Below are 12,079 nucleotides of genomic sequence, written 5' to 3'. Positions count from 1 at the left end.
AGGGGAGGGAACTGCAGGAACCGGCTAAGCCCCAACGTCCTCCTCAAAGAGCACAGCGTGCGCTGCTGAGGCTGACGGAGGCCAAACGCTTGTCTAGGCAGACCGTCGGTCTGCCCCGGTGGGGTGTTTCTTATATTCTTATGCTTTAGGCTGCGCCTGACGTGTATCTAAAAACTTGTCAGCGTGGGTAGGTTCCTGCTGAATTTGCTTAGTCACAGGCACCTCGTTAGCACACATAACCAGCCTCTCACAAATCTTGCCTGACAGTAACATCTTACTGTTAATAGGCATAAACAACCTTTGCTGGCATATTCCACAGGTTGCTTTGAGAGCACATCTCATTTCCTTAAGAAAAAAAAAAAAAAAAAATCATTAAGGACATTAAATATGCAGCGCGTGGTTTATAACTCAGAAGATAGCTAGTCCCATTAACTCTCTCCCTGTGCACGTGCGGCAGGCAGAAAGAGACATTCATAGGCTAAGGAACACACAGGTTAAATGATCATACATCACCTTGAAGCAGGCCCCCAGGAAGAACTTCTGTGTGAATTTTGAGGAAAATCTGTGAGGATTTTGAGGAAGCGGTAAGAACTATGAAATGCCTTCCCCTGTCCAGTTCTTCAATATAAGTTCTTTAAAAGAGGCGTTTTAATCATACTCGCGCCTGACATGTTACAAAATATTCTCCAACCAAGACAGGCTTTTAAAATAAATATATAAGTGGAATCATTAGGAAAGAGAACAAAACTTCATTGTGTCCCTACACACATCCGGGGTGTCCCACATCCCGGATCCTGCCTGCGCTCCTGGCTCTCCCATCTCCTTGTTCCGCAGCCTTGAAGAGAATTAAGAAAGGTATGAAGTCGGATGATCAAAGGTAAGGAACAGCTTCATTACAAAAAACAGGTTACACAAGTGGAGGATCTTCCGCCTTAAAAAGAACAATGGAGAGGAGTCGTCGATAAAGCCACAGGCGGCACGGACAGAACTGTTCCCTGCCTCACCCAGGACGAGGGCTGGGGAAGTTGCGTACGCAACTAAAAGGTGGCAGGCTCAAGACAAACAAAAGGAATGGTTCCTTCAGTTCTGGGGCTTGTTTGGTTTGGGTGGTTTTTTTAAATTTACTATTATATATATTAAACTCAATCTACTCAAAGCCAAACTTCTTGATACAGAAAGGTGTTGATGTCAAAAGCTTCCGTGGGCGCAATAAGCACCTGGATAACACATAGGAGAAAAGCCAACTGAATTAAATTAAATAAAAGAAAACAAAATAACTCCCCCGCACACCTCTCATCATTTAAGGCAAGGAAGTCCACAAGCTGTCCTGCTGCCACCAGTCTGTAAGCGCGTAGCGACACTCTCCAGTTCTGGCGCTCAGAAGGAGGTTGTCAAGGAGGTCCTGTAACTCGGCAGGGCCGTGGGTGGTCAGGGCATAAATAAAAAGGGAAGAAGTCTAGCCAAAAAAACTCTCTAAGAGGTACTGGAAGCGCCAGAAGAGCGGCTGTAGCCAGGTGGACGTTGCCAGATGCACGTTGCCATGGTTGCCCTCTCATTATGAAAAACACGATGAGCCCGCGGACCCTGTGAACATCCAATGCCTGCTGTTGGGTTTTCCAGCTGAAGGCCCCAGCTGGCCAAGGAACAAGCAGCAGGTACACACCCGCACACCAGAGTTTCAGGGCTTCTCCTGAACGTGGTTTGTGAGACGCAAGGGTGAAGAAACAGAGCAAGCAAGGTACAAATCTCCCAAGCCGTTTCCATGGGGTGGTCTGGGGACGAATCAGCTGGATGTCACACAAGCGGCTCCCCACAGGGGAGTCAAGCAGGCCAGCTCACAGGACAAGTGATAAAAAAGAAACTTTTGGGGACCAATGACGCAGTGGGCACTTCACTCACGGGCAGCCTTCACCTGGAAGGAACTGGGGAGAAGAGGGTGTGGGAGAGAAGGTGTGACAGATTGCCGCTCAACATGTGCTGTGCATGAGGTTCCCAACACCACCACCACTCTCCAAGTCATCCTCGGCCACACCAGTGGGGCACACTGTGCAGGAGGGGCTGTCCTACAAGGTTGCCCGTGTTGGATGCTGTTGAAAATGGCATATAGGGCTAACCAGGGATTTTGTCTGACCAGGTACAGCCATTCTTCTACTCTTACATGACTTCAAAACACTCAAAATAAATACCGTAAACCAACTAAACATGGAGTAAAGCAGCAATGTGCAGGCTCAAGGGCAAAATACAGATCGTCCGTCTGTCATGAGAGAGGAAAATTTGAAAGTTTCATTAGTTTTCTGAAACCGTTAGGTAAGATATTCAAAGAGTTTCATTACTACAAAGAGCCTTTTTATGCTATTAATCCAGATTAGTAATGACTGCTCAGTTTAGAGTTTGCCTAATTCTTTAGTTCTACCTGATGCAATGGAACAGCCTAATTCTTCCTTCCTTTGAAGCATGATCCTGCCCTCTGAAAATCCTTCACTGCTCCTTCCCCTACTTCCTGCTCCAAGATGATGGTTCAATGTGCCTTTACTGCCTTATCAGCCCACCCACAGATATTTCGGAAAGGAAAGTACTTGGAACTCCTCTACATCTCTTTACTCCTTTCATTTGTTTTTAGAGATGTGATCTCCTGCTGGCCCAGCCTGGAGAAAAAAAAAACAGCAGGGTTCTCCTTAACCTTAAAGATCCTCATCATTTTCACAGTTGATGATCAGAGAGAAACAGGCAGGTCTTCTGGGGTAAAAACACAAAAGCGTTTTTTCATGCCTCACTTTCCACACCTTTCAGTTGTACAGGCTGCGTTTACTCTGACTTGAGTGCCATGGTCTTGGAGGGAACCGTAACTGCAGAGACAGCCCTGTATCACCCGATCTACCACTCTAAGGCAGCCTGACCTCAGCCTGAGTCCAGACGGTTCATCAAACCCACCTCCCTCAGCACAGAAACAGTGAATCCCCTCCTCAACGGGTTCCAAACCATCTCGTGTCCCACCACCACTAACGTGGCATTGTGGCAGAGGGGCTGGGACTAGACGACCTCTAAAGTCCTTTCCAACCCAAACCATTCTATGGTTCTCTGATTTTATGTCTTGGGGTGCACCTGGGAGCACCAGGCAGAAGGAACAAACCCTAACTAGATACCACTAAGACTCCTGCAAGTGAGCAAGGAGACCCTTGGACAATTTGATTTTGAGACTAACCTCTTGGCTTCTGCTGCCTGGCAGTTTTGATGAAACCTCCATTAAAGACCATGAAACTTTAGAAAGGAGACAGGCCAACACCCGCCATAGTCGGTCACATCAGTGGAATATTTAGTGGCTGGTAACGTTCTCCTGACAGCTGCGCCCTGTGGCCTGCACAACAGGGTTCCTGGTATTTTCAAATGAACCAACATTTTGTCCTTCTCTAGTCTCCCAGAAAAGCCCAACTGTAAAGACGAAATAATTGCCCGTCGCTATTTTCCTTCCTGGAAAAAACACTTCTCCATGTTTACTGCATCTACTGTGATTCAACAGTACAAACCCTGCTGATTATTCACAAGATTGTCCCATTTCCTCCAAATCACAGAATACTTCAATATTAATGATATAAAGGAAATACAATTTAAAAAAATCTTTATGGCGAAGAGATATTGAAGTCTTAACATGAGTGCCTTGACATGAATAAAAGGAAACGCAGTAAATGGTCATGTTTGTACCAGCAGCACTTTGTTACGCAAGATCTCCTGGGAAGTGGGTGGGGTGAAGAGGAAGTTGTAGGCTCTGCTTTAATTGGGAAACATCTGTCCCTGGGCAAGGGACAAACGTCAATCAGGCGCTGCCTCGCAAGTTGAGTTCTTGGTTTCCTTAGGCAGCCAACTACACTGCTAATCGAGCCATAGCTATAACGATGACCTACATCCGATGATGTAGTCTCCACACAGCCTCCATCAAGAGTCTTAGTAGTAGAGCATTTACAGGCAACCTGTTTCTGCCAAGCGTATCTGCGGCCGCTTACAAATACATATAATTGGAATGACTGAAGTCACATAATTTTCCTTTTCTGCATCATTTCTAAGAAGAAATAGCAGGAGTGGTAATAACAAGTAATAACGAGTGTGCAAACAAGCAGAGATTTTCTCCTCAGCGGTGCACCGAATAATGAACGATCCTTTCAGAGGTACAAAATACAAGCGCTCTCTTTGACTTCCAGTGGAACATGCTTTCATGGTATCTCCTAGTCTCCGGTTCACAAAAGCATAGGTTGCAATACTTAGCAGTTGTTAGTCAAGAAGAATGACAGGTCAAGACTGCGGTGAATTCTCAGAACTCCAAATGCAACGTTTGCAAAGAAAAAAGGTTTGTGGATTGTTGTTTTTTTTTAAAACCATCTCAAAATGACATTCAAGACTTGTGACAAATAATGCTCTCACTTTTTTTCTCTTAAGGAGCAAACAAAACCAAAGCTGTTCAAGCAAGTTTTTCCTCACAGTTTTCTTCACTTCTCCAGCTTTCCTCATGTTTTAAATGCTTCAGAATTTTTTTCTTAATCCACGTTAAGTTTCTTCAATGTGCACATAGCACAAAGTGAGACCACCTACATGGACAGTTGCTGGAGCTCAACTTTGTTTGAGTACTTTCAAGTGCAGCTAAGTGTGAATCCCAGCCCACAGATCCCAGTCTTGGTGCTTAGGAGCTCCATGACCAGGAGAGCAAGTTCCCAGCAGTGTCCCTTTGGGCTTGCCCTGGGTCACAGGGGACCCAGGGGAGGGACCTTGTACACGCCGCCCTCACACTGCTCCCTCAGCAAGAATCCCATAGCACTGGGATTCCCGTCAGCAGTGCAGGAACACGGATCCCACCATCTTTGGACAGTACACCTCAAACAACAACCACCAGCTTTTCTTCACAGAATCACAGAATGGCAGGGGCTGGAAGGGGCCAAAGCAGGGTCACCCAGAGCAGGTGGCACAGGAACGCGTCCAGGTGGGTTTGGAATGTCTCCAGAGACGGAGACTCCACCACCTCTCTGGGCAGCCTGTGCCAGGGCTCTGCCACCCTCACAGCAAAGAAGTTTTTCCTCATGTTGAGATGGAATTTCCTTGTCCTGTCCCCGGGCACCACTGAGAAGAGTCTGGCTCCATCCTCTTGACACCCACCCTTTAGCTCTTGCTGAGCACTGATGAGATCTCCTCTCAGCCTGCTCTTCTCCAGACGAACAGCCCCAGGGCTCTCAGCCTTTCCTCAGCACAGAGATGCTCCAGTCCCTTGATCATCTTTCTAGCCCTCCGTTGGACTCTCTCCAGTAGTTCTTTGTCTTTCTTGACCCGGAGAGCCCAGAACTGGACACAGCGCTCCAGATGTGGCCTCACCAGGGCAGAGCAGAGGGGGAGGATGACGTCCCTCCACCTGCTGGCCACGCTCTTTTTAATACCCACCAGGAAACCGTTGGCCTTCTTGGCCACAAGGGCACATTGCTGCCTCATGGGCAATTGGCCTGGTCTTCTCATGATTTTGTATAAGGATCCCATACTTGCAGGGCATTAGCCACGTATTTGGAAAAGGGTAAACAGCTCGTACTTGAATCACGTTTTCACTTACGTTTCAAATTACGTTTCACTGTCTACACAAACACGAGTGAGCAGACCGCAGCTAAGGTGGGCAGCTTCACTTGGCCAGTTTTTCTCTCGGCTCTAAATATTGTGACTGATGCAGCAAGTACGTTCTGGACAGCTGGAGCAGCCCACCACAAACACCTTTGGTCTGCTGGATTCTGCTGTCAAAGGAAGTCGAAGGCCAGCTGGAGTAGTTTTGCCTCTTCTGAATGATCTTTAGGAGGATACCTACAGACAACCTTTACACGTCCTGGAAATTCTCACGCACGCGTGTGGGGAGTTGGGAGGTTGCTACAGATCTCCTTTGGGAACAAAATGAGGAAATAGCCAAATGCTACGGCTGTTCTCAGAAGAAATCGCTTCTGTTGAATTCCTCTCTTCTGCCAATAGAGCACAATTCGTGGGTAACAAAAGTCAAAGAATTAAACCATTTTATGGTGTAAAGGATTTTGCTCTAGATGACACCCGATTCCTTAAAATTCTTATTTCACAATGCTGCCACAAGCGGGTAGGAGCAGCACGGGGGATTCCGCGCCTGGGACACCAGAGAGAAACACACGTGTCCCCTCCTGCCCAGCAGCCCCCTGGTGCCTTCCAAGAATTGTCCCCTTTTTTGCCAGTATTTTGTCTTTTCCAGGATAAAAATTCCTGCTCTCTTCAGTGAGGAGCAGGATGCAAAACACCTCCAAGGGGTTTCAAGCTGCATCTTCCTCAAGGTCAGGCTGTTTGAAAATTGTCACCGAGTAGATGAAGCCGTTACGTGAACAGTACGGAGCACTGCAGGGTTCAGGGTGGGATCAGGGCGAGATCAGCGTCAGATAAATAATGTCATTAACTTCCCCAAGCAATGAGTTTTCACTGAAGTTAACCACAATCGGGATCCCAAAAATTCCCTGCAGATGTATTGCATCTCGGATGACAACATTTTCACCCTAAACAGAATTCACCCGTACTCAGCAAAGACTACAGTACAGCCAAAATATACCAACGGCTACTATTTTTTTTCCCCCCTTCAGTTATCAGAAGGTGTTTGTCCTGTGCTTTCTCCACCTCCCCCAAAGAACATCACTCCTCTTGCTTACTTTGCTAAAGAGGAGCATCTTACCAAAACATTCACTGGCAGTTGCAGTCTCTAAATATCCGCAAGGGGTTATAGCCATCTTAGACACGTCAGGAAATGTCAAAAGAAAAAAACCAAATTACTGAAGAGCTAGAGGGATTGATTTACAATGATTACAACGGACGAGCAGAAGATTAAATGACTTACAGTTTAGCTATTTCCTAACTAAAATCCAAAATGCAACAAAGAGGGGGGAAAAAAAATCCAGTAACACATAAATATTAAGTCATCAGAAAAAACTTCTGGTGACAGATAAACACAAACAAAGGAAAACAAGTTGACAAACTCATATACAATAGGAATTCAAACAAACAATCCCTCACGGTCCCCCCCAAGCCATCCATGTTTTAAATTAAAATTCTGGTGCAATTTATGCAGCCATTAGTGCCTTTGGAGAAGATACACATATACGTGGAGGGGAACCTGGCGTTACATGCCACTCTGGTTAGGAGCAAGGTGTAATTGGCGGGGCAGGGGGGGGCGGAAAAAAAGGTCTTGAATGTTTATAATAGCTAATGAAGACAGTCATACCTATCCTACTCCCTAGACAAAATTCAACGCCTTGCCAAACATAAAACCCTTGAGAAACAACTTAGACTTTGAAAGAGCTCCCATCTTTCAAGTACCAATCTTGCTTGGAATTTCTTATAATTCATTCTACAAACAGCTCCAGCACATTTTTTACATTTAACAAGGATATTAAACTTGACAGGATACCGGGCGGACTTTGGTTGGATCCCCTTTGTTCCAAGCATTTTGTCTTCATGAATCACTGACCGCACTCAAGAAAGCAGCAGCTGAACACGGGGTTCCCGGACAGTCGTCCCACCCTGGACGCGGGGTGTCAATGGGAGAGGGTTGTTACCACCACTCTCACCTACAACAGCCTGAAGAGTAAGTCCCGCTTTGTTTTTTTACTAGAATAAGCAGACGCACGCCCTTGAAGAACCTGCGAGAGTGGAAACACACGCCGAACCCAAGTCAGCGTAAAAATAATATATTTGAGGGTTTGAGGTTTCTGTAAGCCTCCGCACGCCACCATGGGTTAAAGTGATCCCCAAAGCTTCTGGAGACCCTTCAGAAGCGTGGTTATTTGCCAGGAGCAATCCCCTGAAATCCCTTACACAAGTGCGCTTACACAAGACACCCAGGAATGCACATACCTACGCCACCAGCCACGAGCTCTCGGGGCTCGGTATTGCACTCCACTGGCGCGAAAGGTTTAATAGTTGTGTTCGCGGAAGCGTTGCTCAGTCTTCCTAAGTGGCCCTGGTCCATCCCCTTGTCTCTGATACAAACCGTGCTTCTAAAAAAAGAGAGGATCTTTGTGTCTGGGGTGGGGGGGGGAAGGGAGAGCAGCGACACGCACATGAAAAGGAAAGTTGCAGCAGACGAAACAGCCAGAGCAGAGAAAAATAACATCCTCCCTGCCCTCCCTGCCCGCTCAGCGTAGCGCCCGTGGAGTACGGGGAGCGAGGTTTTTATGCTGGTTTTCGGAGGGGAAAACCCGGGCCCATCTGTCAGCGGGGCAGGGAGCGTCCCGCCGCGCGCGCTGTGAACCCCGAGCTGGCCAGAAAACGCCGGGGTTTGAGGTTACGCCACCGAGATACAGCCGCAGGAGGAAACCCTGGAAATTAACACGCTGCTTTTCCTCCCCCCTCCCACAGCAACAGAGTTTGAACTCCATTAGCCATCAACTAGCAGCATTTTATGATTAAGTCAGTTTTAAAATAATAATAATTAATAATAATGATAATGTGTTTCTCAGCTGAGGTAGCATCCAAGATAAATGGAGCTCAAGCAAGCGCACCTATTTTCATCGTAAAAAGCAAATTACAGAATTAGAGCTGTCCTGTACTTAGCTGCTGTCTGTCCAAAGAGGCCCCGACGTCGCTGCCAGGGATGCTCTTTAGAAGAGGCAAATACCTTTGCATTTCTTATTGCCATTCCGGTACACAACTAGGAATCACAGAATGGTTTGGGTTGGAAGCCTTGCAGAAAGACAGCTTTAAACCTCCTAAACCCACGTGGGACAAGTGACCAGTGTTGCTTTTGTAGAGTCACAGAATCACAGAATCCAAAAATGGTGGGGGTTGGACGGGCCCTCTGGAGATCACCCAGTCCCACCCCTGCCAGAGCAGGGTCACCCAGAGCAGGTGGCACAGGAACGCGTCCAGGAGGGTTTGGGATGTCTCCAGAGACAGAGACTCCACCACCTCTCTGGGCAGCCTGTGCCAGGGCTCTGCCACCCTCAGGGTAAAGAAGTTCCTCCTCGTGTTTAGGTGGAACTTCCTATGGTCAAGTTTGTGCCCATTACCTCTTGTCCTGTCATGGGGCACCACTGAGAAGAGCCTGGCCCCATCCTCCTGACACCCACCCTTTAAGGATTTAAAAGCCACACAACAGAAGGAAGGGGCAGCCACGGCAAACCCTCCCAGCGGAGCGGCTGCTTCTCGCTCAGCGTTAGCACAAGAACCTGCTCCTGCCATTGCCACCCTAGCGCTATCCATCCAGTCCGGGCGCATGCTGCTGTCACACCTTTGTTTTAACAACCTAAGAAGTTTAATCCGTGCCTAGAATGCCCCTCCAGTTCATTTCAGATCTTTCAACAAAGAAACAATAAAGAATTATTTTATTTATTTATTCTACTTTGACCTCTTGGGTAGAGAGCGTACACTCATTGCGTGGTCCCAATTCAAAACTACGTGAACAAAAGACTAAACGCATTATAAGAGTTATTAAAATATCCATGGATGGTACGAGGAGCTGAAGTTCGGAGTCACGGGTGCTGCCCAACTGCTCGCCCTCTCCTTGCTGAGCTGCTCCGAGCATCCCCGCTCCCACCCAAGCGTTGGGAGCTCTGGGGGCAGCACAGCCGATTCCCTGCGCCCACCTTCGGCAGGAAGAGAACCGAAATTCCTGGTTGCCTTCCCCAGACGGGGAGAGGGAGCCCGGCGCGGCTGCCGGGGGGGGTCACCTCATCGGGGGAACCCCCTGTGCTGCAGGAAACCCCAAAGCAGTGACGTAGGGCAGGAATCATTCCCTCCCCGCCGAGCAGCCGCTTCAGCTGTATTAATCTGGGCCCTGTAAGCTCGTTAAATAATGAACTTTACCCCTAGGCTGGAAAAAAAAAAAAAAAAGGTGGGGGGAGGCAGTTGCACAAGCTTATCGGTGCCTGCTTGCTGCGGGACGTGCCCTTGCAGGAGCGGTGCGTGAAGAGCTACTGCTATTTATATCTGCAGCGCTTCCAGGTGGCCGCGGATCTCCTGGGCAAGGTTACCCACCTGCGCTACATCACAACACCCGCACTTTCTGCCCCGCTCCTCCCCAGCTTCACCCGCGCTTTTAAAAACGTTTCTTAAAATAGGAGTAAAGAGAAATAAAAACGTTGCCCAACGAGCGGACCCCAAAGGCCCTACGACCTGCACTTTGGCATCAGTCCGATATGCAGCGGGGGGATGGCATGTAAAAAACGGAGGAAGCCTAACGTCTATGAACACACGCTCAAGCGATCACGCGTTTGTCAGTGAAGTTAAGAAAGTTCAAGCAGATGACTTTTTTTTACTGACAGTATAATCATATTTTCCTTGAAACAATTACTTATGGTTTACTTATTTAATCCTTTCATAATTGCTTCAGACGTTCGTCTCCGCATTCTCTCATCCACAGAATACTCGCTCACTCCAACGGTTCCAGCAAAAGCAAGACACTCACAACTAAAGGCTTCCAACATGACTAAGTCCGCTTGGATCCCGAGTCATCCTCTCTCTCCCCCCCCCGCGACTCACCAGTAGGACATTATTCTGTTAACGTAATCGCTTAACACCCGCTGTGCCGCTCACTCCCCGCTCTCTTGACCCCTCTTCCTTTGGTTTGCTGACAGTTCCCCTTTTTCCAGGGAGCACTTGCACTTCCACGCGGCGCAGGGGCAGCTCCCCGAGACTCGGAGGTTCCCTAGAGGAGCGGAGTGACCGTCCCCAACACGTGCACGGGGACACACGGCGTCACTCCGGACAACATCCTCGCTATCAGCTCTTCTGCCTCGGCAGCTGGAGCGTACAAAGCGCGCTCCATTGGGATTCTTTCCACCTCTCCAGCATTCTGAGGCTCAAACCCCAGTTTCGCCCAGCAAATAACCGACTTAGAGTCATGGGCTGGAAAAGAGTTGAGGAATTTTATCCTGCACTAAGTTTTGCTTCTTTTTTTTTTTATAAATAGTCTAAGTGATAAGAGTGACCCGCTGAACTGATTTCGCTTCCCTATTTTTAAATACTTACTTTTGAAAAATATTTGGTAAAACATTTAAACAGTGTGATCGCCAACAGCATACCAGCATTCAGAACATTGCAACGTAAGCATTCGTCTGCAATCCCAATATTTGAAAAGAGACTACGGTATACTCGGTATTTGAAGACAGACTCCAGTATAAGTCAGTCACCTTTTCCACGCAGAGTATTATTTGAAAAGCACGAGTTCTGTGAACGACAGATGCTGGACAAGAGTTTGAATACCTGAAATAAGTCTGGCGAGCATACACTACCAAAACTCGACTTCCAACGCAGTTACAGTAAAATCTCCCAAATTTCTAGTCAGCAAACCAAACAGCGTAGGAAAAGATACAATAATCAGAATAACGCCTTAACGTTTAACCCAGCCACTTCCCTCCCCGCCCCTTACTGAAATGAACAATCAATGAGCTGGGTCACGATTGCGTTCAGTAAGTATGTCAGAAATCCTCAGAACAAGGAGAGGAGGGGAAAGAGCTGTCAGAAACTCATCAAGGGTCTCCCTAATAATGCCACACGCTTGTACAGCCAGACACTCCGCATCCTTTCTGGGCACCAGCATAGCGGGAACCGCAACACCACGAGTACCAAAGGTACTTGAATTCTACGGTACGAAAGTTCCCATGCAACCAAAAATTAACTCTAAATTGCGAGTATTTGTGACGGGATTCGGAGAATTTAAGCCCAGCCTTCACCCTGCGGCAGGGCAGAAGGAGAGTTTCCAGCCCCCAGCGACGCCGCACGGCTCCCGCCACCCGGGACATGCCAGCACCCGGCCAGTCCCGGGGTGTGCTGTCACCGCGTCCCCCCGCTCCGCCCCTGCCCGGAGCCCTGCCCGCCGCCGCTCCCGGAGGGGTGCTGCCGGAGCTCCCCCCACCCCGCCTCCAGCGGCGGCGGCGGCCGCGACCGAAGGGTCGCTGCCCTCTCCCGGCTCCGCCGCAACCGGCGGGGCCGCGACCGGGAGCGGGATGGGGACCGGGAGCGGGATGGGGACCCGAACTGGGAGCGGGGCCACGGACCCGGAGCAGGGACCGGGGCCAGAGACCCAGACCGGGAGCCGGGACCGCGATGGGAACCC

General features: G+C 48.7%; 1 protein-coding gene across 2 annotated transcripts in view; it reads right to left on the bottom strand.

Annotated features, from left to right (window-relative positions):
- VEGFC (vascular endothelial growth factor C) overlaps positions 1 to 12,079 on the bottom strand; it is a 235,799-nt gene that overhangs the window by 70,322 nt on the left and 153,398 nt on the right. The window lies entirely within an intron of this gene.

This window comes from Larus michahellis, chromosome 5 (assembly GCF_964199755.1).
Source record: "Larus michahellis chromosome 5, bLarMic1.1, whole genome shotgun sequence".
Lineage (NCBI taxonomy): Eukaryota > Metazoa > Chordata > Aves > Charadriiformes > Laridae > Larus > Larus michahellis.
Note: the sequence above shows the minus strand (reverse complement) of the source record. Positions and strands in the feature narration are given on the sequence as shown.